We start from the raw sequence: 26,551 nt of genomic DNA, 5'->3' as shown, positions 1-26,551 counted from the left end.
CACACACACATTTCTAGAGGAATTTCTTTTCTAGAATACTGGAATTATTATTACGATATATTTTAATTCAGTACTCTTGCCTAGTTTTCCACTAGGTTTTTAAAATCCAGATCCATGGAGGGGGATAAACATGTGCATGTATGTCTGAAGAATCTCCTGGGGTAATATTTGTTTGAAGTTTAGTGAATTCATGAATTATTAGCCTTAAAAATCGATCTTATTTTATGAGGTTCTTGAATTTTTTTTCTTCTTAGCTGGTTCACAGTAGCCTTCAGTGGGCCACTTCAGAGTAATAAGTAATTTCTTTATTTAAGATTCACATGCTTTATTGATATTTTTCTTTATTAGTGTGAGTTGCTGCTAGTCCTGACTGTATATGATTTAGGGGAATCGGTTCATACCTCTTCAGATATGCCACCACAGAAGCACCCAGAGCCTAATACTACAGACTGTGAGACACCCCTCCATGCTTTGTGCACAGCATTCCTCCTGGTTTGGTGGCCTCAGGTTTGCAGTCATATTTCAAGAGTTTGTTCAGTTTAGTTTTGTCAGTTAATTTGTTTTTGATTAGTTAGCATCTACTGAGGAGAGACTTAACAAATGTTAGGAAATTATTATAGATAATTGCATGGTACAAAGTAGTGATAACACTGCTGTGTAAAATCTGGTAAAACATTTCTTTCTCTTTTCTTGCATACATCTTTCCAACCTCCCTTTGCAATTTAGATGTCAACCACTTTATAGAAAGCTGGCCTTAGAAGAAGTAGAGTAATATTGCAGATGTTTAACTCACACTGTATATCTAAATAATCTAAATAATTGAATGGATAGAGATCTCAATTTAAATCTCTATAGAAGAGCTAACCCCCATCACAATATTCTTTCTTCTGATTTTTAGGGTAAAGTAATATCCAACTTCACATAATGCCCTCAAGGCCCATTCATGTGTTTGCGTATGACATAATCTCTTTGTTTTGTGGCTGAGTAACACTCTGTTGTAGTGTGTGTATGAATAGACACATGAATGTTACATAAGTAGATAGTTACATAGATACATATAGATAGATAAAATTTCTTTATCCACTCACTTGTTGATAGATCCTTAGGATATCTTTATGCTTAGCTATTATAAATAATGCTGCAAAGAATACGGGGTAAAGATATCTCTTGGTGATTGTGATTTCATTTTCTTTGTATATATACCTGGAAGTGGAATTCGGGATCAAAAGGTGATTTTTAGTTTGATTTGGCTATACCACTTAGAGGCTTGTCAACAGTACACAGGGTTTCCCTTACTCTGTGTCCTTACCATACTTATTTAATTTGTGCTTTTAATAATTTTGGTCCAGAAAAGTGTGATCCTAAAATACAGGGGTTTGACTTTCATTTCCTTGCTGGTAAGTGATGTCTCATGTACATGTTGGCTGTTTATATAGCTTCTCTTTAAAATGTCTACTCAAGTCATTTGTCCATTTTCAATTTGTTTTGCTATTGAGTGTATGAGTACCTTATGTATTTTGAATATTAATATTCTATTAGATATGTGATTTTAAAATATATTTTCCATTCTATAGGTTGACTTTATTTTGTTGATTATTTGGCTGCACGAAACTTTTTAGTTTAATGAATTATTTTTGCTTTCGTTGCTTATGCTATGGGCATCATATCCCAAAAAATCATTATGAAGACCTATACCAAGAAACTATTTTTTCTAGCAGCTGTATTGTATTTCATTAAGCTTTTAATTAATTTCAGAAAATGCGATACCTCCATTTTTTCTTTTATATGTGTGTGTGTATCTATATATTAGATATATATATAATTTTTATGTATATATATCTATATGTATAACTTTCTTGTATATTTATATAGTACACACACATATAAGGTATTTTAGGTAAAGTGGTTTACAATGCAGTATATTATTTAGTGGATTACATTCTTCAAATATATGTTAATCTACCATGTCTGCCACCAAGGCACACATTATCCACTGCCGGATTTCTTCTTTTATTAGTAATTTTTAAAGTTTTTTTTTTAAGTTTTCAATGTATGTATATTTCAAATCTTTGATTAAATTTGTTCCTAAATTCCTAAGCATAGTTTGGTGCTTTAATATTCTTGTGAATGGAAATGTGTTTTTCATTTTCAGATAGTTTGTTGGTCTACGGGAATGCCTCTGTACCCCACAGTTTAATGGGGCTAGAGAGTGTGTATAGAGTCACTGTCAGGGATATATGATTAAATTGGTTGCAAATTTTGTTCTACAATAGTCTGAGTCACTGACTAGGCTCCCTCCTGGGGTGAGGTACAGGCTGTATTTTGGTCTCCTCTGCTGGGTTGGGAGGTAGACTGTTCACTGAAGTTGTTTGCAGATGCCATTTAGCTTTCCCAGTTATCCAAAGTCAGAGTCAGCGTTGAACTGTTGGGTAGCACTCGCCAGGTGGGCCATAATGTGTGTTTTCTGGAAACCAGTCACTTGTGGATATGCTATTGGTGGGCAAGACTGGAAGCCATACTGAACAGTTATGTGGGACTGTTTTCTCCCTTTCCTGGGAAGACTGTAGGTTGTAATCCATGGCTACATCATGGCCTGTTGAATATGGATTCAAATCAGACAGTGGTAGATCTACCTACTGAGCTTCCTCATCAAGTGGGCACAGCTTTGCTCTACAGATGTGTAAGTTGCTGGCTAGGATGCCTCTTCAGGTTGTGGGCAAGCAGAAATTTGGTCTACCAAGATATGAGTGTCATCTCTACCTAATCTCCATATATTGAGCTCTCTGGGTTCCTCAGGTGATCTCTTTAAAGTAAGACCTAATTAGCCTCCCAGAAAGCATTTTTCAGTGCTGGGGAATATGGGCGTATATTAAGTTCTCTTTTATTCACTGGACAAATTACAAGTCCTGGGGTTGGAGGGTTCTTGGTGCAGCTTTGTGTTTGCAGCTCTGTGTTAGCCAGTGGATGAACAATGTGGTCCTTCTGGTCTTACCCTTCTACTGTGATACTTTTGGTCTCTCTAATCCATAGGAATGCTTCAGCCTCAACTCGTGTTCTGGAATTTTCAAGGTCCTGATCAGTGGGTAGTTGTTTGTTAGTGTTCTCTTGAAGGATACTGAGTTGGAATAACCTATGTCAGCATACTGATGGCATTACTGTCTTTTTACTGGATAATTTAAATAGCTCTTAATGTTCAAGTATTTAAGGGAAAAAAATCAAATCTCAGTTTCGCAGTCTTCTATTTTTCTTGGATATTCTCTAAGAATGTTTGTGTGTGTGTATGTGTATTGTGGACAGAGATGGTGAGGTAAAGAATTAAGCAATTTTATGATAAAAAAAAAGTCAAGATCTTTAATCTTTTTTTCTCCCAACCTTAAGGACAGTGTCCTCTGTTCATTTGGTAAAAATTTGCCTTGTTAGCTTATGAGTTTTAAAGATCTGAATTCTACTTTACCAGGATCTGGTAATGCTCCCTGCATAACTTGACCTCTTCATATTCCCACAGTATATATCCCTGTGAGATCTGTTGTGACTTGCATTCAGCTCCATCTGGGTAATTTGCTGTGCTGCCATCACTAGAGAGATCTGTATGGATAGTTTCCAGGCTATTTCCCCCTTCCTTCTATTTCAGTCTGTGTTGCTCAGGAACCAACAGACTCAGTGAGCTAATTCTCAGGATTGACCTTGCTATATGTATAATTAAGTTTACATAATTGGTATTGGTAACCCAAATATGTATTGGTCAGACACAGTCGTCTTCCTCCCAGAAACAGAAATGGAAATATCTCCCCAAATCTCTCTGAATTAGCTCACATACCTCCACTGCCTTTCTAGAGAAAAGTTTCCAAGGGGATTGTAGAGAAATAAGTACTCTCCTCTTCTTAATGCCTCCTCTTCAGCACTCCTTTCTACACCAGTACTAGGAAAATGGTGGTCATCACATTATTCCTTTTTCTTGTTTGTTTACCTCACATCTGTCTTTCAAACATGAATCACTAGAAGAATATTCTGTATGTTCCAAGAACACTTTATGATCTGAGTCACTCATATTTGCTGTTATGATATATTGGAATGGTTGGTAGAAGGAATTTATAAGTATTCTTTTTTGTAGCACTAATTTTACATGCCAAAGGCTGAAAATTATCCTTTTACTTTGCATTTCATCTATGAATGGATCCAATTTTTCTTCACGCAGATGTGTGTCTCTAATGGTCTAGAAAAGGCTTTATAGAAAAAAAATCATGTTAAAGCTTTCTATAATATTATTTCTAACGTGTAAGAAACAGGTTGGACCTTATATTTAGAGAGCTTACTTTCCTGATTTAGAAAGAATAATTTCTTGATTGGCTAAATTTTTCACAATTAAGCCAACTGGGATAATTTGGGTAAACAACATAGAAATTTGGATTTTTGTCCTAAAGGAAAATGTTTTAATTCTTAAATTACTATATTCAGGAAAAAATTTTCTCTTATAATTTTACAATTGTATTCAAGATAGTTTTATTTTTCTCTTTGACCTTTACAAAATAGAGTTTCAATAGGAGTGTTTGTATATAATATATGGTAATTACTGATTTTCCCTGATTTGCATTGTTCCAGATAAGTGGTTTAATGTAGTTTTTATTTTGTTAGATCTATGGACTCTCCACATGATCCTTTCTACTTCATGCTGTTTTCATGCTAAACTCTTCCACACCACACCAGTGACTAGTGACATAGAATGCTTTAGTATTAGTGACAACTTCTGAAATTCATTTCAAAGCAGTTCTTATGTGAGATGTATAATCTTTATATGTAAGAATATTAGTGCCAGTGGCTAGAATGGATGTGAAAAGAGGTAAATAATAAATCTATCATTTGTTCCTTATTATTCACATAGAAAAATAATATGGCTTATATTTTTACAGCTAGCATAATTACTGGCACTTAATATTAAATACTTGTTGCCATTTTCACTTGGTAATTATCACTTCACCTTAAAAGATAATAAAACACTGACTAGTTACTGGAGTTATGTAATATCTAGTGTATTTTCCATTGGGTACTCTATTTTCAAAAATTCACTGGAATAGTTCTCATAACAACTTTAAAAATAAGTGTGATAGGTTATAGAGACTGATAGGAATGTGAGTGATTCAGTCTCACATCTAGATTATTCTGAGGAACATCAGAGTATTACTTTATGTTTACAGTATAATAAAGAGAGGGGATAGTTACTTTTTCATACTTACCTTTTATTATATTTGACTTCATGATTATTATCACTTGATACAAATGCATTTCTGAAAAGTCCCAATGAATTCTTTATTAATAAACTTAGTTTCTCTTCAAAATTTCCTTCCTTCATGTTCTTCTTCAGTCTGTGACAATGTGTCTCATGCTTCTTCCTGTGTTTATTTTCTAACACTATATAGCACAGTAGAATGTAGAGTTCCAAAGCTTTTGGCATGCAAACACTCCTATGGAATCTATGCTGGATTTTTGATTTACTGGTAAGCAGTGGATAAATTCTGAGGGTAGGTCATATGTAACCTTACGGCCTTATGACCATCTTTGAGTGAAAACATTCTCATTTAGTTTTGACACCATCAAACATGCTTATTACCATGGAGTGTCTACAGTAGAGAAGTGTAGAACACTATGGGAACTATGGATGACAGTCCTAACTGAGCTCAGCTTTCACCTCATCATTGGGTCATTTTCGACCTTTGATTTATGCCATGTGGAGCAGAAGTATGGCTCAACTAAGGCTTGTCTAAATTCCCAATTTAACAAAGTCATGAGAAAAAAAATGGTTATTTTAAGTCAGTAGATTTTAGAATGTTTTGTTCTGTATCAATTTAGCCAATTATATTGCTTCTGATCATCTCTATAAAGTTGAAACTCAGAACTGAATGTGACCTTTTCCCTGACATGTGTTGTTTGTCTTTAGATCCTCTTCCAGTGGCCTACTTCTCTATCTGTATTAACGCCACACTACTTTTAATGATAAAAGCTTTATAATATGCTTTATTTCAACATTTGATAAGCTAAACTCATTTCTTTTTTACTCCCACACTACTTTTTAATGATAAAAGCTTTATAATGTGCTTTACTTTAACATTTGATAAGCTAAGCTCATTTCTTTTTATGAGCTATCATTGAAGTTTCATATGAAAATTTAATAGCTGATAGGGCATCATTGTAAATCACTGAAGAAATTATTAAAAAAAATTGGATAGTCATTTAGAAAAAGATATCTCAAATAATACTAAAAATACCTAAGTATAATGATTTAGAAATATAAAAGATGGAAACTAATGTGTTAAATGTTATCATCACAAGAAAAAAGTAGTTATGTAAAGTGATGAATATTAACTAGCTTGATTTTGGCTATCATTTCACTATGTATAGTGACATCCAATTTTTTAAAAATTCTTTCTCCAGTGATATATATGTGTGTGTGTGTATGCATACATACTTATATGTGTGTGTGTGTATTATATATCATGTACACAACAATGATTTTATATATATCAAAATTATATATTATATACAAATAATTATATATCACATATATATATATGAAATCATTTTGTTGTGTACCAGAATACTATCAACTCAGGTCAATTATATCTCAGTTAAAAAAAAAATGAAACTCTAATTACTGGAAGAACACATGGAGGGATTTCTATGTATATAGAAAGTTTCCTTTTCATAACATGACATAAAAATTCTATTAAGGACTTCTGTGCTGATTACAAATGACAAGAAAGGGAAAAATAATAATGCAAGTAATGAGTTGATATTACAACTTTCATAAATGTGGGATAATCTAATGTACAGGATTCCTAAAAAAAAAAATCAATGAAAAATAAATGTAAAATAAAATCTTAATAGAAAAATACACAAAAAACAAGAGAGTTCACTGGAAAAGAATAAATGGTTCTTAAATATGCAAACATATTCAACTTTAAACATAAAATAAAATTAAATAATATATTGGAGAATGATTTCTCGGTAAAAATTTTGACAAAATTCCAAAAGTTTTCATCTTGCTTGTAGAACTTGAGGAATTAGGCATTTTGGTACATTGCCAGTGGAATGCAAAATGTTTGAACTCTTGTGCTTCAACATTGCCATAGGAAGTCTAAATGAGTTCCACAGGTAATCTAGTTGCTTTCCCAGAAATTTTAATATTCCTTGCTCCAGATATTCCTGTGGCTTCCTAGAAAATACCCATTCAAACCCATAGCTAATTCAACAGAAATTATTTGCTCTCATCTACTGGTGGCTTCCAACCATATTTAATCAATGCCCCAAAAGGTGGTTTTCTGTTTGCTAACTTTGACCTAAATTGCACCTTTGCAATTTTTTCCTCATACCCCATTGGATATAGAATCATTTCTTACCCTTGGAAATCTATTGAATGGCTCTCACTTTTTAGTACTTCTTCTTGTATTTTTTAAGATTTCTAAAGGTTTTTTTTTTATGTTTACAAGAATTGGGGTGTTGACCAAAGTTGTGGGGGTGCAGGTAAGAGGATTTAGCAGAGACAGAGTGGGGCACAGGATAGGTGGATCTACTGAAATACACTGGTCAGGGGAGCAGTGGGCAAGAAAGGTGAGGTCTGCTGTGCCACGTTGGTCTCCTTCCCAGCTGCTTTCTTGGACTACATTTCATATCACTGTGCCAGTTGGTTCCTTTCAGCTACAGATCAATATAGGATTATGAGAGCTTTACTGGAGGGGGATATCATGTAAAGAAGAGGGGAAATCATCAAGATATGGCAGGAAAAGGTTTATACTATGAAGCTTACCTGACAATCTGGACCAGCCCAATGAGGTCTTCCAGAGGAAAGATTACCCATAAGAGGAGGCTGGCTTTGTATGGGAATAGTCAGGCCCTAGGAATTGCTTTGCTCCATCTTTTCTGAAGACTGCCTAGAAGAGATTGGTCTCAATTCAAAATGTGAGATTTGGATTATGAAGTTTCCACCAAGATGGAAGTTTTAACTGTATTCCTTATAGCTGAATGGAAAGTTCTTAATTTTTTTAAAATTTTATGTATTTTTTACATAATTAATTTTTATATAGTATATGTTTTCTCATCTTGGTTATAGTGTCCATGAAATTCCCTCCACCAATTCACCCATGTACCGTCAACATAGTCCCTTGTGTTCATCCCACCCTGTTTTGATCCTTCTCCCTCTTGCAAAATGTCTCTGGCTTATAGTTGCCTGTTGATTTTTAATTTTGATATTTTAGTATAATTACTTTTCTACTCCTGATCCCTTACTTGGATGCTCTACATTACCTCTAAAAGTGAAACCACCTAATATTTTTCTTTTCTGGCTAATCTAATTTCATTGTACATGATCCCTTTCAGCTCCATCCATGGTGCTGCAATAGGCATGATTTATCTTTTTTGATTTCTGAGTAGTATTCCATTGTGTAGTGTGCAACATCTTTTTGATCCAGCCATTTACTTCTGGGCATTTGGGTTGTTTCCATAGACTACCTATTGTAAATAGTGTTACAATAAACATAGGAGTGTAGATGTCCCTTTGAATTAATGTTTTTGTGACCTTTAGGTATATACTGTGGATTGGAATTTCTGGGTCATATGAAAGCTCCATTTTTAGCAGTTTCAGGAAGCTCCAAACAGCTTACCATAGTGGTTGGAACAGTTTGCATTCCCAGCAGCAGTGGTTCTTTACTGATTGGGAATATGTGTAGTAAACAGTTCAGTGCTGTTACACTACTAAAGGGAAATGAATGGGTTTGTGTCTATCACAAATATATTAGGTTATCCATCTTTAATTTTAGATATTTAGTGATGTTTAACCTTCAACAATATAATTTTTTTTAAAGATTTATTTATTTGCATACAGAACTGGGGTACAACCAGAAGTACAGGGACAGTGAGAGGACTCACCAGAGACAGAGTGGGGAGCAGAACAGGCCAACTGACGAAGTACACTGCTAAGGGGAGCAGCAGGCGGGTCAGGAGAGGTCTGCTGTGCCATGTGGATCACCTCTGAGGTGGGGATCAAACTTACGCTGAAGTGGCTTTAGCTTCTTAGTGATGTGTTTTAACCCACTGTGCCATGAGGGAGGGCCCCAACTTAATCTAATTTTTATGGTTTATCACATAATACTAGGATGTTTACGGTAAAATTATATATAATAACCTCCAAAGGAAAGTGATTTAAAAGCTCATCAATAGTGGTATGGCTGTACAATCTATAGAATATTCAATAATTCACAAACATTTCACAGAAAGGAATGTTCTATGAAGCCATTACATACAATATACAGCAATCCCATATGAGGATAAAATTTTCATATGAGAAAATCATGGGAAAATGTCAGATAAAAAATAGTAAATTGTAAAAACTTTGTGACATGACTCCATTTGAATGGAGTTTAAAAACATATAAACTAACCAAATTTGTAGTTAACTTAAAAATGTATTGAGAAAAAGCTTACTGAGGTGCTGGTAATTTTTCATATCTTGACTTGTAGTAACTACAAGTCAAAATGCTTTGCACCAAACCTGTAAGACTTGTGTATTTTCTTGTATGTAAATTATACTCTACATAAAGCAGTATCATTTATTTATAATTCTACCACAAACATCCTAATATCATGGATCATAAGTTGTTGGAGTTTTAATGTACAAATGTAGTTCATTTGTAGCAAAAGAATGGAAACAATATTACATTGTGGATTCCTACATATAGTTAGCTTACCGATCTTAAGTAAAATGAGTTTAAAACTAAGTTGTCAAGTAATATGTTTGGCCTTTTATTTATTACTATAGTGTTATTAGTACTATCACCACAGTATTTATGTACTATTATTAACATTATTAAGTTTTATCTATTATTATTATTAAGTAAAAGTATTTATTGTCTCTTCTGAATAACTTCAAAACAGCTTCAAGTCATATGTATAGTCCATGAATAGTAAAAGAGTAAATTTAAGTAGCTGGAAATATAATTTGGTTTTCTGCCTACTCTCCAAAGATTTCGTTACTTTCCATGTATAAGTCAGGAGTAGCTGGAGTCAAGTTTGTGATTATGTATGGGGAAATTTCCTTGGTAAAACAGTCCTTTACAGCCATAGCCCTTAGAATATCTCACCTTGTTTGATGTACATTTTTTGATACATTTTATTAGGTGGTAAGCTACAAGGGTTCTTGAATATAGTAGGCTTTTCTACACAGAGATGAACATGTATTGATTTTCATTAGCTTGAAGGTTTCTCAAATTGTTATTTAGTCCACAGTCTAGGAGATACCTTTATCTTATTGATTTGATTCTCTTTGGTCCTTACAGTGTATCGGCAGTTGAAGTTTTTTAGGTTTTGAAGTGTTCTGTTATGTCTTTGCTTTTACTAGCACGATCTGGAAACAAACAAAAAGTCCAAAAAGGGAAAACCTACTGGTTGATTTTCTTTCCTTGTGAAAAATAATAATAATGAAATGAGATTTTAGCTGTAAACAAATTTGTGTTGCAAGTGCTATAATAAGGAAGGAAGGAACTCAAATAGTCAGATTATCCACATTATTGATAGAATCTGAAATACATTTGATATATTTAGAGAGAGAGAACTTTATATTTTTCTCTTAATCACATAGTAAGTGGATAATACTTGGAGTTCTAACACATGTTTGCTCCCCATGTCCTCAGACCCCTGCCTGGGGCAGTGAGCATTCACTGGAGATGGAGTGGGAAGCAGAACAGGCATATTGATAAAGTAAACTGGAGGGAAGCAGTGGATGAGACAGGAGAGGTCTGCTGAGCCATGTGGGTCACCTCCTTGCCTGGGGATTGAACTTGTGCTGTAGTAGCTGCCGAGAGCTTCATAGTGTTGTTTTGTAACTTGTGCCCTGCCAGGGAGGTCAAGGATTTTATCTTTGAATAAGCATTAAATCAGAATATGTTACACATCACAGGCATTCCACTGAGAGACTGCAAAGATAAACATCATTCTTTTGTATTGACAAACAGGTACAATATACTACATGTATTTTCTCAAGATAAATGGTTACTAATCACTCGTAATCCATCCTAAATTTTCCCTGTAATTAGAGCTACTGTATGTGATTGATTCTTGACTCTACATGCAGGAAAATTAGTACTTTTCATATTTGTATGACAGGCAGCCCAAGTTTTGCAACTTGGAGTCAGGCACCTGTGGAATAGAAGTCAGGTCTCTGCCTCCTGGAAGTGACTGAGCAGTCTGAGTGACTTTGCCACTTGATGTCTGCATTTCAAATGTATGATTGCTAAGTTCTTGAGAAATACATCCTGGATTGAAAAATGGCAATACTAATTTATAGAATTAAATGCTGTACAGGAGGGAAATGGGAAGTACTTGTTTACTTTTAATAAAGATTTTTTGGCCCTTGTTTTTAGATTTTATTTTTCTTATATACTCACTGAATATCTAGTCATAGATTTTACACCCCTGAGCATCTGGGTGAAAAAGAGGGAAAGAAGAAAAGTCAAAAATATCATCATGTTTTCTTGCTAAATGAAATAATACTGCATTAGACTGTTGGTCAACTGACACTGCCCACTTGCTCTTTAGTCAAGGAATGAGGCACATCTGTGACATCTATGTAACTCTATATAGTGGACCTACTTTGGAGGACTCAACTTTAGTTTAACCCTAATGTCCTTCTCAAGCTGCTATTGTTTAGCTTCTAGGTAAACAGTCCATGTTTGGTTCTCAATTATATTCTATTGTCATTAGGTCTGTTTCTGTTATGGTAGCATACTGTTTGGTTTGGGTTAGAATCCTCTTATCATATCATCATTTGAACTTTGGAAGTGTGATAACACCATTGTACCTCTCTTTTTTTTTTTTTTTTTTAAAGATTTATTTATTCATACAGAACTGGGGTACAGGCCAGAGGCTCAGGGGCGGTGAGAGGCTTCACCAGAGACAGAGTGGGGAGCAGAACAGGCAGATCGACGAAGTACACTGCTGAGGGAAGCAGCGGGCGGGCCAGGAGAGGTCTGGCTCGCCTTGTGGTCTCCTCCGGGGCAGGCAGCAGGCGGGAATCGAACTCATGCGGAAGTGGCTTCAGATTCTCAGTGCTGCGCTTTAACCCGCTGCGCCACCAGGGAGGGCCTGTACCTCTCTTTTTGTCAGTTTTTTTTTTTTTTTTTTTTTTTTTGTCTCTGTATCTTAACTCAGTGGTACACCTTCATCCTCTCAGCACTCCCCCACAAAGGACTGCCAGGCAGACATAGCCACACAGCTCTGAGGGTGCATGACAGGCATCTCTATCTACTTTTTGTTGTGTGGAATTGAATTTCCTCATTGTCACTTCCTGAATGGTTAACATTTGTCCTTGATACTTGAGAAGTGCTCTAGTTTTATGGGTCCCTCTTTTTCTAATACTCCTCTATATTTTCAGAGTACGCTTTTAGGTGTGACTCAGGGAACTTCCCAGACACCATCTTCTTTGTGTCTTCTTACATTATTTATTATAATTTACCTTGTGGGACAGAGATTACAGCGAAAAGAGGGGTTAAGATCTTTGAAAATTAAATAATTTGTATTTTTTTGATATTCCTCAATAGCTATGTATACTTAAACAATTTATTTAGTCTTTTTGAGTGACTACATGTCACATAAATTTGCATAAACAGACAATCCCTCTTGTAAAATATGTATAATATGGCTTTAGAGATGATCACTGAAAAGACTTTAACTTCAGTTGAATCATCAGCTGGACCCTGGCAGTGAAAGAGCTCTTATCTCTCTCCTTTTTCTCTGGAATATAAGTTCTACTCACCATTGCCTTCACCTCAGTTGTTTCAAGTTCATAACCCTGAGAGAGTAATGTGTTGTCTAGACCACCTGGGTAGTGTATATGAAATGACTCCATTCAGCATTCTATGTAAGGTGGTAGTGGAAGGGGTGGAGATCTGCTGGACTTGAGGTCACCCCAAACAGATCCAGTTTGGAGTGGCCTGTGTCCTTCTTTTGGTCACTCCTTGTCCTATATGTGTGTGGACAGTTTCAGAGGACATACCAAGGTTGTAAACCAACAGTCATTCTCAAATTTTAAAATCTCTGTCATCTTGAACTGAATAGTAATTAAATCTAATTAAGAGATTTATGGTTTGGAACACTAATGGCTATGAATAAATACATGTCCCCTGAAGCTATTTGCTCAATTTGTACTTTGTCTTTTAACTTGGTTCAATTATACATATTCAGTTTAATGCTCCATTTATTTGTTTATCTTTGGGGGGAGGGGAATGTAACTTAGAATTATATAGTCATGTAGGAGATGTTATTTCATTACAATTACCCTTCAATATCCTTTTTTTTTTCTGGATGGGGAGCTGATGAGAGGAAGATTATTACTAAAGAGAACAGCAAAATATTTTCTAAACCAACAGAAAGGTCTGTTGACTCAAAATTGGAAGTTGAAATAATATATGTGTATGTGTGTGTGTGTGTGTGATTTGGTGACATTTATAAGAAGTGGCATTTACTCATTGAACTAAAGAGTTGCTTTCAAGCACTAAACTTAAGTTGTAATTGAGATATTTGGAAAAAAGTATTTGTATAAGAAATGCTAATTACAATTTTTTTTTTTTTAGTATTTTCAACTGTTTAGCAATAGGACACGCACTTGCACTAATGAGGTACATAAATAATTTTAGAATATTAGGGCAACATATGTCATTTATTTTTATATCAACATTTTTTGACTGCTTTTGCTCCGAATAGTGAATAAAGCATTAAATACATGCTTTCAAAGACTGATTAAAGAAACTCTGTCTAGAAGTTTACCAGGGTTCTGAACTGCTTTTCCTACTTCCTGGTTTGTGCTTTAATCTCTGGGCTTTGGTTTTAGGTATGAAAACATGGATAAGGGAGCCTAGTTCAGAAGGTAATTATGAAGCTTAAGTGTGTTAGTATACTTAAAATACTCAGTGAAGTTTCTGAAACAAGTAATGCTGTATAGTTGTTATTAGTATTCATTATTATTATGGCAGGTGAAAAACATTAGACAGCATGAGCTAGATTTTTGTGAAATACCCTGACCCAAAGTCAGAATATCAAATTTAATATTTGAAAGAAGGAAAACTAAGAATAGACTAAAGCATTTCCTTATAACTAGCGCTGCATTGATAGAATATTTAATTCATATAATTCAGAAAAATATATATATTTTTCTCCATTATAAATTACTTGAATTTAATCGTACCTGCAGCTCCAACCTTAGTTAATTAACTAATTGCTCAATTTATGTTTATCGTATATGTTTATCATATATGTTTATCATATATATATATATTTATGTATTTATTGACAATTACTTAGATCTTTCCTCCTTTCCTTTTATCCCCAGGGTTGTTCTAAGACTGAAAGGAGGTTATAAAGCATACATTCATCAGAAGATGTATTGTCCTGGCTCTTCATTTTCTTATTAGCTGCTGAATCCTTTATCTTACTAACTTCTTTTTATCACATTTTTTTTTTCCCTCCCAGAAGAGATGTGCTAGGAAAACATTTCCCTCTGTCTCCAGTGGTTATTTTATTTCTTTTGTTCCTTTTCTTGTCTCAACAGACTTTCATACTCCTCCACCCCTCCTTTCTTAATCTCTCTGACACATAAGAGTCCTGTTGGTTTAAACGGAAACTGGATTTTCCGCCATGTTATTTGGTGCAGTAGAGCGCTCTGGGCCCTATCTCAGAACTCTTGATGTGCCTGCCTGCCTACTTTAGTGCATATTAGGGGTTGATGGTGATTTCTATAGGGAATTCAGACTGCTTGGAGTTTCCCTCAGGAATTTGTTCAGGTTTTTTTTTGTCACCATGAATTCATCTATGGGACACTATGACAGGCAAAGAAAAAAAAAAACTTTGTTTAAGCGCTGGAACTCTGTTGCTTTGAATTGATTATTCTATAACTGATAGGATTTCTTACGTCTGAAAATAATCAGCACCTTGCTTGTTGAAAAACTGTCTAAAAAACACACTGATTTTCTTATTCTTTTTATTGATTGTTTTTTCCTAGGAATTTCTTTACTCAGTCTGCTAAGTTATTTAGTTGGATGACTTCCTTAGAAATGTTCGTGATTGTATTTTGCTGTACCTTGGGCAGGAAAGCATTTCCTGTAATTCAGTTCTGATAGCAACTTGAGCATAGAGATTTTATTCCATAAAGACATTTAAAAGATTCTAAAGAAGAACATGGTTGCTTGTAACTGATTTGTTTGGAGACTCAGACCTACATGAGGAAAACAGTGGAACAGACAACAGTGTGGAATGGCTGTGTATTCAATACAGGTTTAAATGTCCCAAACTTGCACAAAAAAAATGTATTTTTCTTTGCTTGAGTCAAGTAAAGTTTATGACTATAAATATTTAGTTTTCTGTTGAAGGGTGTCTCAGTTTTATTTGGGTTTGAGTTTTATTTGTGCCTTGACAGTGTTTGCAGTTTAGTATTTGTTTGGGTCCTGGTTTCACAGGGACAGATGAGGAAAATGACCTCAGTGCAAGATGGGTCCAGGGCACACTGTTTGGAAGAATGGAGTATGTTGCTTCAAGGAAATGCATTTTCTTTTTCAAACCTTCCTAGGGAAGTATTGTGTTTTGTTTCTGTCTGGTGTGATAAAAATATTCTACACTGAATGCTTCATTTTAATGAGGATGTTCAAATGTAAGTTTCACATTTATGATAATTTATATTTAGGTTAATCATAATTTGGAGTAAGATGAAAACAACTACGCAGAACTATTAATATGATTGGCTTTTCTAGAATTTATAAATAAAACTTATTAAGATTTAAATTCTATTAGTTCAGGCTCCCTTATGATTACATCAGTTTTAGTTATTTCAGTATTGGGGATTTGTCCATAAAGCCTGGCATCACCAGCTAATATATGTAATTGCATCTTCAAGCTATAAAAGTAAAATAAAATGTTAGATATTTTTGTCTTGTATAATCACCCAGGAACTTACTCAGATTTTGCTTTTTTATTTAGTATCTTAAGTAGACTTATGATTATGGAAATATTTTTGCTACTGTTAACATATTTTTATGTAGCGATTCTTTTTTTTTTAAATAAAATAATAGGACAATATTGACTTTTAGGTGTGTCTATTTAAAGCAGAGGTTGCAAATTGGTAGAACATAGTGTGATAAAATTTCTTAATTTCTGTGATGGATTTTCTTAAGGAAACATAAATTTCTGACTGTTTTGGAAAGTTTCTACTTCTACTTCTATGAAGTTAGGCCCAAATTATACTACAAGAGCACTGATCTAGAACTGAGAAAATGCTTCTACTTTAAGGGAACATCTGTTTTCATCACTTCCTGTTACTTCCCTGTGATCTACATGACTCACAGAGGATATCTACAAAACTTTTGAGGTTAGAATAAGCACATTTTAGTAGCATTGTTTTTTTCATAACTTCAGGAACATCATGAAGAAACTATCTTCCCTATCAAAACTAATGGTAAGGAACTGAATGAACTTGGGTTTTCGAACCTCTTCTCCAAGAAGGCATCAAGCATGTATGTGAAGCAGAAATGTTCTATAAAAAGTTGATTCCAACTAGTTATATAATAAAAAATGACTCATGCTAAGGAACTGCAGTGAACCTCTGAGTGTCACTATAGCCCAGATGTTTTTCCTATATGAGTTTTATAAATATGACTAAGAGAAATTAAAGGCCAAAGCTATAAATGAGGTAGGCGATACAGCTTGGTCTTAACCCTAGTGTATTCTTATTGCACATATAATGCTGGTGTTACGTAGTTAAATAATGTTGTTGTTTAATGACTTTTTCTGTTCTTGGCTATTTAGAGAAGGATATGAACAGTCTGAATTTGAATGTAAATTGGGTATATGTGAGTATGTGTGTCTGAATCGGTTATCTTCATTTGCCTGAGAAGAGCTATAGTTTTTATCAGATTCTCAAAAGGGAGCAGTGGCCCAGAGAATGGCAATGAGATATGAATGATTGCATAGTAGAGATAGTTCTCAGAATTAAGATTTACTAAATTGGCATCAGGTCCACAATATCTGTTTCTGATATAATCTGCTTACCTTGCCAAAACAAACCCTTTTAAGTCATATTTTCTCCTTAAGAATATGGTTAGATAACTTTCAATATTTAATTACCTCATTTTTAAAATAGTAAAAATAAATATACTTTCTTTTGATTATTGACATTAAAAGCATTCCTACTATTTGAGGCAAGTTCCATTGATTAGTGATAAAACATTTTAGTAAGAATTATATAAATTTACTTTTATACCAAGTTATTATTTTTTTGTTTGTCTCTTACCTTGACTTTCCTTTCCCTATTAGCCATGCAGTCAAAAAGCAATTAGACAGGGCAAGGTGGGGTAGGATGACCATATATATTTTGAAGATTTATTTATTTATGTACACAGAACAGGGGTACAGGCCAGAAGTGCAGGGGCAGTGAGAGAATTCACCAGAGACAGAGTGGGGAGCAGAACAGGCAGATCGACAAAGTACACTACTAAGGGGAGCAGCGGGAGGGTCAGGAGAGGTCTGCCATGCCATGTGGATCAACTCTGGGTCGGGGATCGAACTCATGAAGTGGCTTTAGCATCTTAGTGCTGTGCTTTAATCCACTGCACCACCAGGGAGGGCCCAGGGATGTCCATGTTGGGAGGTAGTGACCCAGTACAAGATATTAAAAATGTTTAGAAAAAAAAGGACAAGTCTGTATTGGAGAATAGCCCAGAAATGAAGGCACTTCAGTTGGATGGCACTTCAACTGGCACTTCAGGTGCCAGAGTATGAATGAGGATAAGGAGATATCCTTGTGAGAAGTAGCCTGTCCCTGGATGTTGTTCAAGCTTAGTGGGTCTTGTAGGGTAGATTAACCTAGAGTATTAACAGAATAATTAGGTGAGGAAGACTTTTCTGTATGTGGGTCAGTACAATCTGTGTTATATGACCAATGGCATTGCCTTAAACCAATGAAGGCATCTATAGGAAAAGGGGACCTGGCTTGCACTATTGAAACCTGGAAAAGGTGAAAAGGATTCATGGAGTGGAGAAGTTGAATCTGGTGTCAGAGGCTGAATGAAGCTGAGTACTAACCTTTGTGGTTTACTCACTTTGTGAGAAGTGAGGGAGCTATCAGGAACGGGTAATAGTGGTGAAACCAGTTCATATAAGCATAATGGAGGCAGGCTTGTCATTGTTCGTAAAAAGAGTTCAAATATGGAGCGAAAATTAGGTGTTAGGTTGGAATACAATGCTAATAAATCATAGCCTTTTGGTAGAATAGGGTTAACTAGGTTTATAAGGTTACAAATGAATAAAATAATGTCTGAGACATAACATTTATAGTCTCAAAGTATCTTATCATCAAATATTAATTGGAAAGGTATAACTTTTAAGTGGAGAAAACTGGCCATAATCAATTTAACATCAGTAAAGTGACAAATAAAAAAATATGCTCACCTGATGTAATACACGGGGAACGACATGATGTTATCTGTGATATTTCTGCTGACACTGTATAAACTGTATCTAATATACTGCAGAAAAATTTGCATGGTTTGAGCCCATTTTTATGCAAACTATATTTATGTAAATAAGTAAATGTGCATAAAAAATCCAGAAAATCATACTCCAAAGTGTTAATGATGGTGGTTTTTGCACATTGAGGTTATGATGATTTTTATTTCTTTGAAATAGGTTTTTTTTTTATTTTGCAAAATTAAACTAAGACTTTATTATAGAATTAAATATATTAAATCTCCATTCACTTACAAGTGTCAGATGCTTGATATCATTATTTCATTGGTTTTAAAGAGTTATTGTGATTTTCTCAATTTACATTTTCTCTTAGAGTAAACGAATCACACTCTTATATGATGCCTCATTTTCACAATATTTTCCTGCTCAACTTATAAAGCATGAAACTTTTCTTTAGAAAAGCATATAACTTGTCTTAAGGCATTTCCATAAGCTGATTTAATCATGCCAAACCTGTCAGAAACACTTAAGGATTTGCATTTATTTATTGAAGCCACATGGTGTTCAAGAAAAGTGAAGTCAAAATAGAATGAAATAAACTAACTGCCCAAGATAGACAAGCATGCCAATGTGCCAGCATAGAACAGTTCCTGTGGTGACAGGGAATGCAAGGAAATTAAATGAATTCACAATGGAGTGAAAAAGTCAAGCAGAGATTCCTATTAGAGCAGTTCTTTGGAAAAGAAAACATTGTCAAAGAAACTCAATAAACACCAAAATTTTAAACTTTCTTATCCTGTAAAAAAAATCCTCATTTTTACATTCTGTCTCTCCCGGATTAATTTTTTCTATTTCTCTTAAAACCAAATTAAATTATGATTGTGATTCTGTACCACTTGACTCTCAAGTTTGGGAAGATACTGGAGTCAAGACTATTCTGTTTGTAGCACCAGAATGGCATTTCTGCTTTAGAGCAACCATTGCCGAGTGTATCTGAATGAAACTAAGTGAACAAGAAAATAATCTAAAAAAGCACTCTAGCTGAAGAAGCAGTAAAGCACATATTGTCAATACTTTTATTAAATTAATGGGTGTTAAACAATGTGTGCTTAAAATTCTAAAAAAATGGCCCTCCCTGGTGGCGCAGTGGGTTAAAGCACAGCACTGAGAAGCTAAAGCCACTTCCATATGAGTTCGATTCCCGCCTGCCGTGGAGGTGACCACATGGCCTGGCGGACCTCTCCTGACCCGCCTGCTGCTCCCCTCAGCAGTGTACTTCGTGGATCTGCCTGTTCTGCTCCCACTCTGTCTTTGGTGAAGCCTCTCGCTGCCCCTGAGCCTCTAGCCTGTACCCCAGTTCTGTATGCACAAATAGGTAAATCTTTAAAAAAAAATTCTAAAAAAATTCTGAGATGGCAACATGACTTTAAATATCACTCTGTCCACACACATACACACATTGATTTTTGACAAGTTGCTTTGGAGATAATAACTCAGAGCTTTATGTAAGTTTATAACAACAAACACCTCTAAACCTATTTGGTGAAAATTTTTAATACCACATCATACTATTTAAGGAATGAAATCTGCATTCCAATAATAATTACATTAAGAATCTGAGCACAAACAAAAAATAGCTGCATTTTGGAATGATTGCTTAAAATTCATCTTATCTTTCCTGTAAATCCCATAATGTTTTAAGGTGTCATTTGTTTTTTAGGCATCCATGGTAGAATTCTGAGGCTTCAATCCATATGGGAAAATGGCTATCTTGCAGGGCAGAAACAGTAAAAAGAAATATAGAGGCTAAGAGACAGCTTCAGAGCCAATGTATGAAATTAAAAACTGCAATTTCCTTTCTTCCTTCTTCCATTCTTTTCTTCCCTCACACCCTCTTTCTCATGTTCATTAGTCAATAGATGCCAACTTGAAATCAATGGACAATATGTTATTTAAACTACTTCTATCTTCACTAATCTGATAGGTTTCATAAGACTTGTAAATATCACATAAATGTTTCTAAGTGGCATTCACATAATTTGAGGGGTGATTCCTGTAACAAGGGGATGTAAGACTGACACTGGTATAAAAAAATGAGTCAGAAAACTGTTCAAAAGCAAACTTCACACTCTTGGTTGGAGCTATTAGCTGTGCTTCATTTGTAAAAGGTATGATTAGCTGAGCGGATGGATCTAACACATCCATTATTTTGTGTGTGGTTGATTGTTTGTACCAGGATTTCTGATTGAAATGGTTGGAGAGCAGCTCCTTTACCTTGTATGTGAGCAAGACCTTCATTTCTAAAATGGATTAAACCAATATGTTGAGTGGTCCATTTATTTTTTTCACATTACATTTGGATTTCATTATGGGAGAAGTCAAAAGGCCATTTTCATTTTGGACTCTGAAAAGGTCATTTGTTACTTACATTTTTATTTCCCAGTTCTAAGTTTTGATGATGAAGAAGAAAAAGAGTGCTTGTGGTTTCTGATTAGTCTCACCATGAATTCATTATTTTCTGAATATGCCTGCTGGGGTCTAGACTCTAATTGTATCTGTCAACATGGTAAACAACTTTTTGGATTTAGTAAGACCACTGTGGAGTGTTTGATATTGCCATTTCAGAAGAGGAAGCTTCAAGACTTTGGAAACCTTTCTAAGCTTAAAACATTAGAAGTCCTGTGATAGACCACTGGCAGAGCATAATAAATAAAATACTTCTCTCTATAAAAAAGTGAAAAAGATTAGGTGTAATTTCAATGACTCATCATTTTTATAGATTCACTTTGACCCCAGCTCTACAAGATGATAATAATGAAAATAGTGATAGTTATAATAATCCTAGTAGCTCTGAAATTTCATTAATATTATCGTATTAATAATTTTGTTAACAAGTGATGGAGTTAACATTTTATTCCAAGAGAAAAAACTATTTTTACTTTTAGTTTGTTAAGTAGCCTTTATTTAAATCCTATTTTTATAATACCATTCCTAGTCCTACTACATAAAAAGTACTTGATACATCTTCTGATTGTTAACATTTAGAGTAGATTTTGCTCAAAAAAATTAACATTAATTTAATTAGAAATTTCAGAAAAAAACCTTGAAGGTTTTTTAAAACAGTAAAGTGGTTGGAAGTTCAGTAAAACCAATGGCCTTGAACTTGCCTGTTAGCAAACACAGTGCCTAAGTACAGTATATCTAAAATTCTATAAGTTTATTCTCGGAATCAGAAAAATTAAACTACCTCAAAGGGAATACAAAAGTACAATTGCTTTTTTTTTTTTACATGCTGATCTATATAAACTGTAAAATATTTGTAAGAATTAGCAATCTGATGTGAATATCACTTCCATCTATTTTTTTAACCAAGTTAAAAATATATAGTTATTACTTTTATTACTTTTGAGAAAAACACATCTTTCTTTTCACCTCTATACAAAGGCAGAATAATATATATACGTGTATATATATATATATATATATATAATATGTGTGTGTATGTGCATGCGTGTGTGTGTCTTTGAAAATAACCTTTTTGCATTTTCCATTAATCCTCTAAGGTAAACATTTAAAAGACAGTGATTTTAGAATATTTCTGTTTCTGGTAATTGGTTGGCATCCTTCTTGTTTATAAATAAAAAATAAAATATCTTTTAATATGAAGGGTATTTTTGTTAGTAGACAGCTTTCTCATATTTTGTGTTTTAGAAGTTTACCATTGCATAAACTAAGCAGAAAAATAATCACATCACATAAAGAAATTTACATTCTAATGAAGGAGGTAAATAGTGGACAAACTACAGGGAAAACTACAAAAAGACAAAATGTCTGTTTTTACTTACTGCTGTCTTTCAAACTCTGACAGTGAGTGACACATGGCATTCATAAATTTGTGTAATAGATGAATAACTAACAGTCTAAAATGCTCAGCTGTAAAATAAAAGGTGAAGTATAAGTGACAAAAGAAAAGAAAGCTAAGGGAAGACTTAATGAAATAAGTAAATAGGATAGTTATGGAGTGTTAGGCCAAATACATTATAAGAATTTTTTGCATAAGAAAGGAACATGTTAGGATCCACTATAATAAAAAAGTCACTAGAAGTGTTATGGAGCTATGTAATTTTATTCTACATAAAATTATTTAAGTGATGTATTCAGAAACATTATCCCTCACTCTGTCAATTTCTTTGTTAAGTTTGTTATTTATAGGTGTTTTCCATATTTGGCATTTCTAATTTTTGGCTTATATCATTTATTTTTTACATGTAGTGCAAGTGTGATAAAATACAAATGTATAAAATATAAACTATAATTTTATTGTATTCCCATAAAGCATACATTTTACTTTAAAGTATAAAGTATAAAATAAAAATGAGGTGTGACAAAGATAAAGTAACTGGGACTTCTTGAAGCATCTACTGTTCCTTATACATATTATATATAGTGATAGATGACATAAAACTAGCGCAGAAAACAACCAGGAAAATGGAGCTCAAGAAAAGATTGAATACCACACAGGACTGGGAGTTCACATCAGCCACAAGGGGGAACTATTTTGCATGTTCTGTTTATCTGGTAGATTCCCAGTGAGGTTCACACCTAAACTAGGTGTAGGCTACTTTAAATATACTTTAAATACTTTAAATGGGAGAAAGTAACTAGATTTTGAAAGGATTAAATTTTCTCTCAAGTAATTTAACAGACTACCATGAAAGTCATTTAACACTTTCTTAAAGAAGAAAGTGAAATAACACAATAAGTAAAATTCACAATGCCTACCATCCAATAAGAACATTGTCCCAATAAGACTTGTCCCAAACATGAGAACAATAAGAACATTGTCCCAAACATGAGAACAGTAAAATAAAGCAGTCTTAGGAAGGCCAGGGTTAACAGAATTTTCATATGAAGTATATAAAATACCAGTTACCCATTTTCTAAATGTGTTCAAGGATTTAAAGAAAAGCATGAACATGATGATAAAAGGTACTAAGACATAAAAGAAACAAAAGGGACTTCTAGATGAAAAATACATTATCTAAAAGGAGAAAATCACATTATCAAATTGAAATAGACACTGAAAAAAGCTAAAGTAAGTGAAATTGTATAGTGATAAAACCATCTAACATACCTACAGGAGAAAAAACTAAAAAACTGAACATACCCTTGGGTTGGACATCATTAGGCAAATAACGTGTATAAGTGGGAATATAATATATTTGAAAAAAAAAGATGGAAAATTTTCCTTGATGAGATAAGCAAACCTTTAGATTCAGGAAGCTCTTTGAATCTGAGTTTGTATAAACACAAACAAGAATTGCAAGACATATTGTAATTAAAAATTGTAAAAATTAATTCTGTAGTTAGATTTTCTAGGGTTTTTTTTTTTTTGGTTTAGTTTTGCCTGTACTTTTGATTTTTTTTTTTATATTTCACATATGACTGGAATCATTCAATATTTTTCTTTAACTTTGTGACTTTTTGCTTAACACAACCCCTCCCAGTCCCATCTTTGTTATGACCAATGGAAAGATTTCATTTTATTTTTATAGCTGAATTATATTTACCAATGTGTAAGTGTATCACATCTTCTTACCTTGGCTATTATAAATAGTGCTGCAATGAACATAGTAGTATTTCCAATTAGTGTTGTGCAAATGATTCTCTCTCCATTTGGTAGTGTGTTTTAATACAGTTTCTTTCCCAGTACAGACACTTGTTAATTTGATGAGGTCCCATTTGTTTATTTTTGCTTTTGTTTCCCAGGCTACTATAGTTAAAGATACCACTGAGGTCAAGGGATTTATGCACTTTTCTGTTCGTGGAGGCATTATTTACAATAGCCATGTTAAGACAACAATGTAGGTGTCCAATGACAGATAAACAGATAAAGGACACATAGTATATGTAGACAATAGAATACTACTCAGCTATATTAAAAAAAATAAAGAGTGCAATTTTGCCATCTGTGACAACCAATATATATATAAAAGCAAGGGAACAGACAAAAACAAAACAAACCCGTGAAATCTGATGGCAACAGCAGACCTACCAGAAGGAGATGGTGGTGATGGGGGAGTATGAGCATAGATGAGTGGAGAATTATTGGTGCTTTGGTGTTAGACTTGGTGTGGTAACATATATGAGGTATGAATCTATACCTCTCTGTTATACAGAGTTTTGTAAGTCATTGACAACTGACAAGTAAGCATAAAAGAAAAGGAAAATAGTTATACAAGTAATAAAGTTTTTTTTTTTTTTTTTTTCTGAGAGAAAACTGAGCTGGAAGATTTTTAGATTCCTGTGAATCAGCCACTATAGTTCTTTGATGAGTTTCGGTATTTGTCCCTCAGTTACACCTTTCTGAGTAGCTGTTGAGGATGTCTCATGTGCTCTCATTGTCAGTTTTGTCTTGGTTCAGTGACTTCTTGGAAAGAATTGTATTTCTGTACTAGTCTTTTATTACATGCTCCAGTCACTTACTTGTTCATTGTGCATGGGTAAATAGCATAATGATCTCTTGAAATTTATGTACACAAATCTTTGGAGACATCTCATTAATCACAAATCAGTTCTACTTGGAATAAATTATAGTAATTAGACTTCCCTTTTAATTAGTTTTAATTAGAAATATCAATCCCATACATTATGATAGTTCCCATCAAGTATTCAAAATTTGGTACATTCTTTTAGTCTCCTGGTCCCCAATCAGACAAGTCAACTACTTTGACCTATGTTACACTCTTACATGTTGTTTGCCTTCAGTAAACCAGAATGTATATCTAACACATGAATTCTGTCACTTCAGGTATAGTCTCTTTCTATTTTAAATACTGTTTATATCTCGAGACATTTTTTACAAAGGAATATTCACCCCAGGTTTTCTAGCTAAGGTTTTCTAGGACACCTCTATCTCCTTATTCAACTTCTTTTCTCAAACAATACAGCTGCTGGTCTTTTTTTCTCATTTAGACCATCTCATTCTGTCGTTTATTTAGTTTGTTAGATATTTATAGAATATTGTTATTTTCATTCTAGGACAAGACTCTCTTATCCTCAGCTACCATTATAGGTGAAAGAAGCTATCTGAATCAAGGCTTATTTCTGAGACTACATAGTAAAGGTGATTTAATACATATCTAAAGGTTCAGTCGGGTTTGGTTAAACAAGTGAATAATTTAACGTTTGATACCCAGTTACAATTAATGGGTAAACTAATACCCCAAACTAGTTATAAGAACTTTGAGTGGTTTTGTATGGTACATATAACTATATTCAAAGTCTCTCTCTCTTTTTTTTTTGTTTTTAGCTTTTGCTAACTTGGTTTTAACATTAGCTTTGCAAAGATGAACAAGAGGTTCACCAAATTTGTTTTTCATTTTATTCTCCTAGGTTTAGATGAGAAGCCCTTATGATTTTGTGGGAATTCTTTTTGCATCCTTTAGGGATGCTGAAAGATGTTATCAAATCTTAACATCAGATTCATTGTATCTGGAAATGATAGGTTGTAACTCCTTGGATACTATACATCTATAATCTATAGGAGTGGCTCCCTTTTAGAATTGAGTGAATGCAACCAGTGGGACTGTCGTAATTAAGGTCAAATGCTTAATCAGTGAATAATTTTAAAGCATGAAAATAAATTGCTGATCTCTGATATCACTTAATCAAAATAGGATTTTTAAAATTTTTTAAATTTTGAAAATCTGCTTAGTTGGATCTTCTTTTTCCAGTTTTAAACCATCTTTGTTGGGTGCCCATGAGATCAGATGGTTTTGATAGAAACAGTGTGACACATAGAAAATTCTTGTACCTTGGTTCCCTGGGAAACCAGGCTAAGAATAGTTTCCTGTGAACATCCTGGTTTTCTCTAATGAGGGCCAGTATAAGAATCTGAATGTGAAAATGTAACCTATAAATCCCAAGAAATCATTATTTTCTAACACATTTAATGCACTTTTGCAGATACTCAGATTACAAAAAACTTCAGATATTTTAATGAAGCTAATGATTTCTGAAGTCGTGTGTGTGTGTGTGTGTGTGTGTGTGTGTGTGTG

This window comes from Condylura cristata, unplaced genomic scaffold (assembly GCF_000260355.1).
Source record: "Condylura cristata isolate star-nosed mole 26May11 unplaced genomic scaffold, ConCri1.0 scaffold00011, whole genome shotgun sequence".
NCBI classification, from domain to species: domain Eukaryota; kingdom Metazoa; phylum Chordata; class Mammalia; order Eulipotyphla; family Talpidae; genus Condylura; species Condylura cristata.
Note: the sequence above shows the minus strand (reverse complement) of the source record.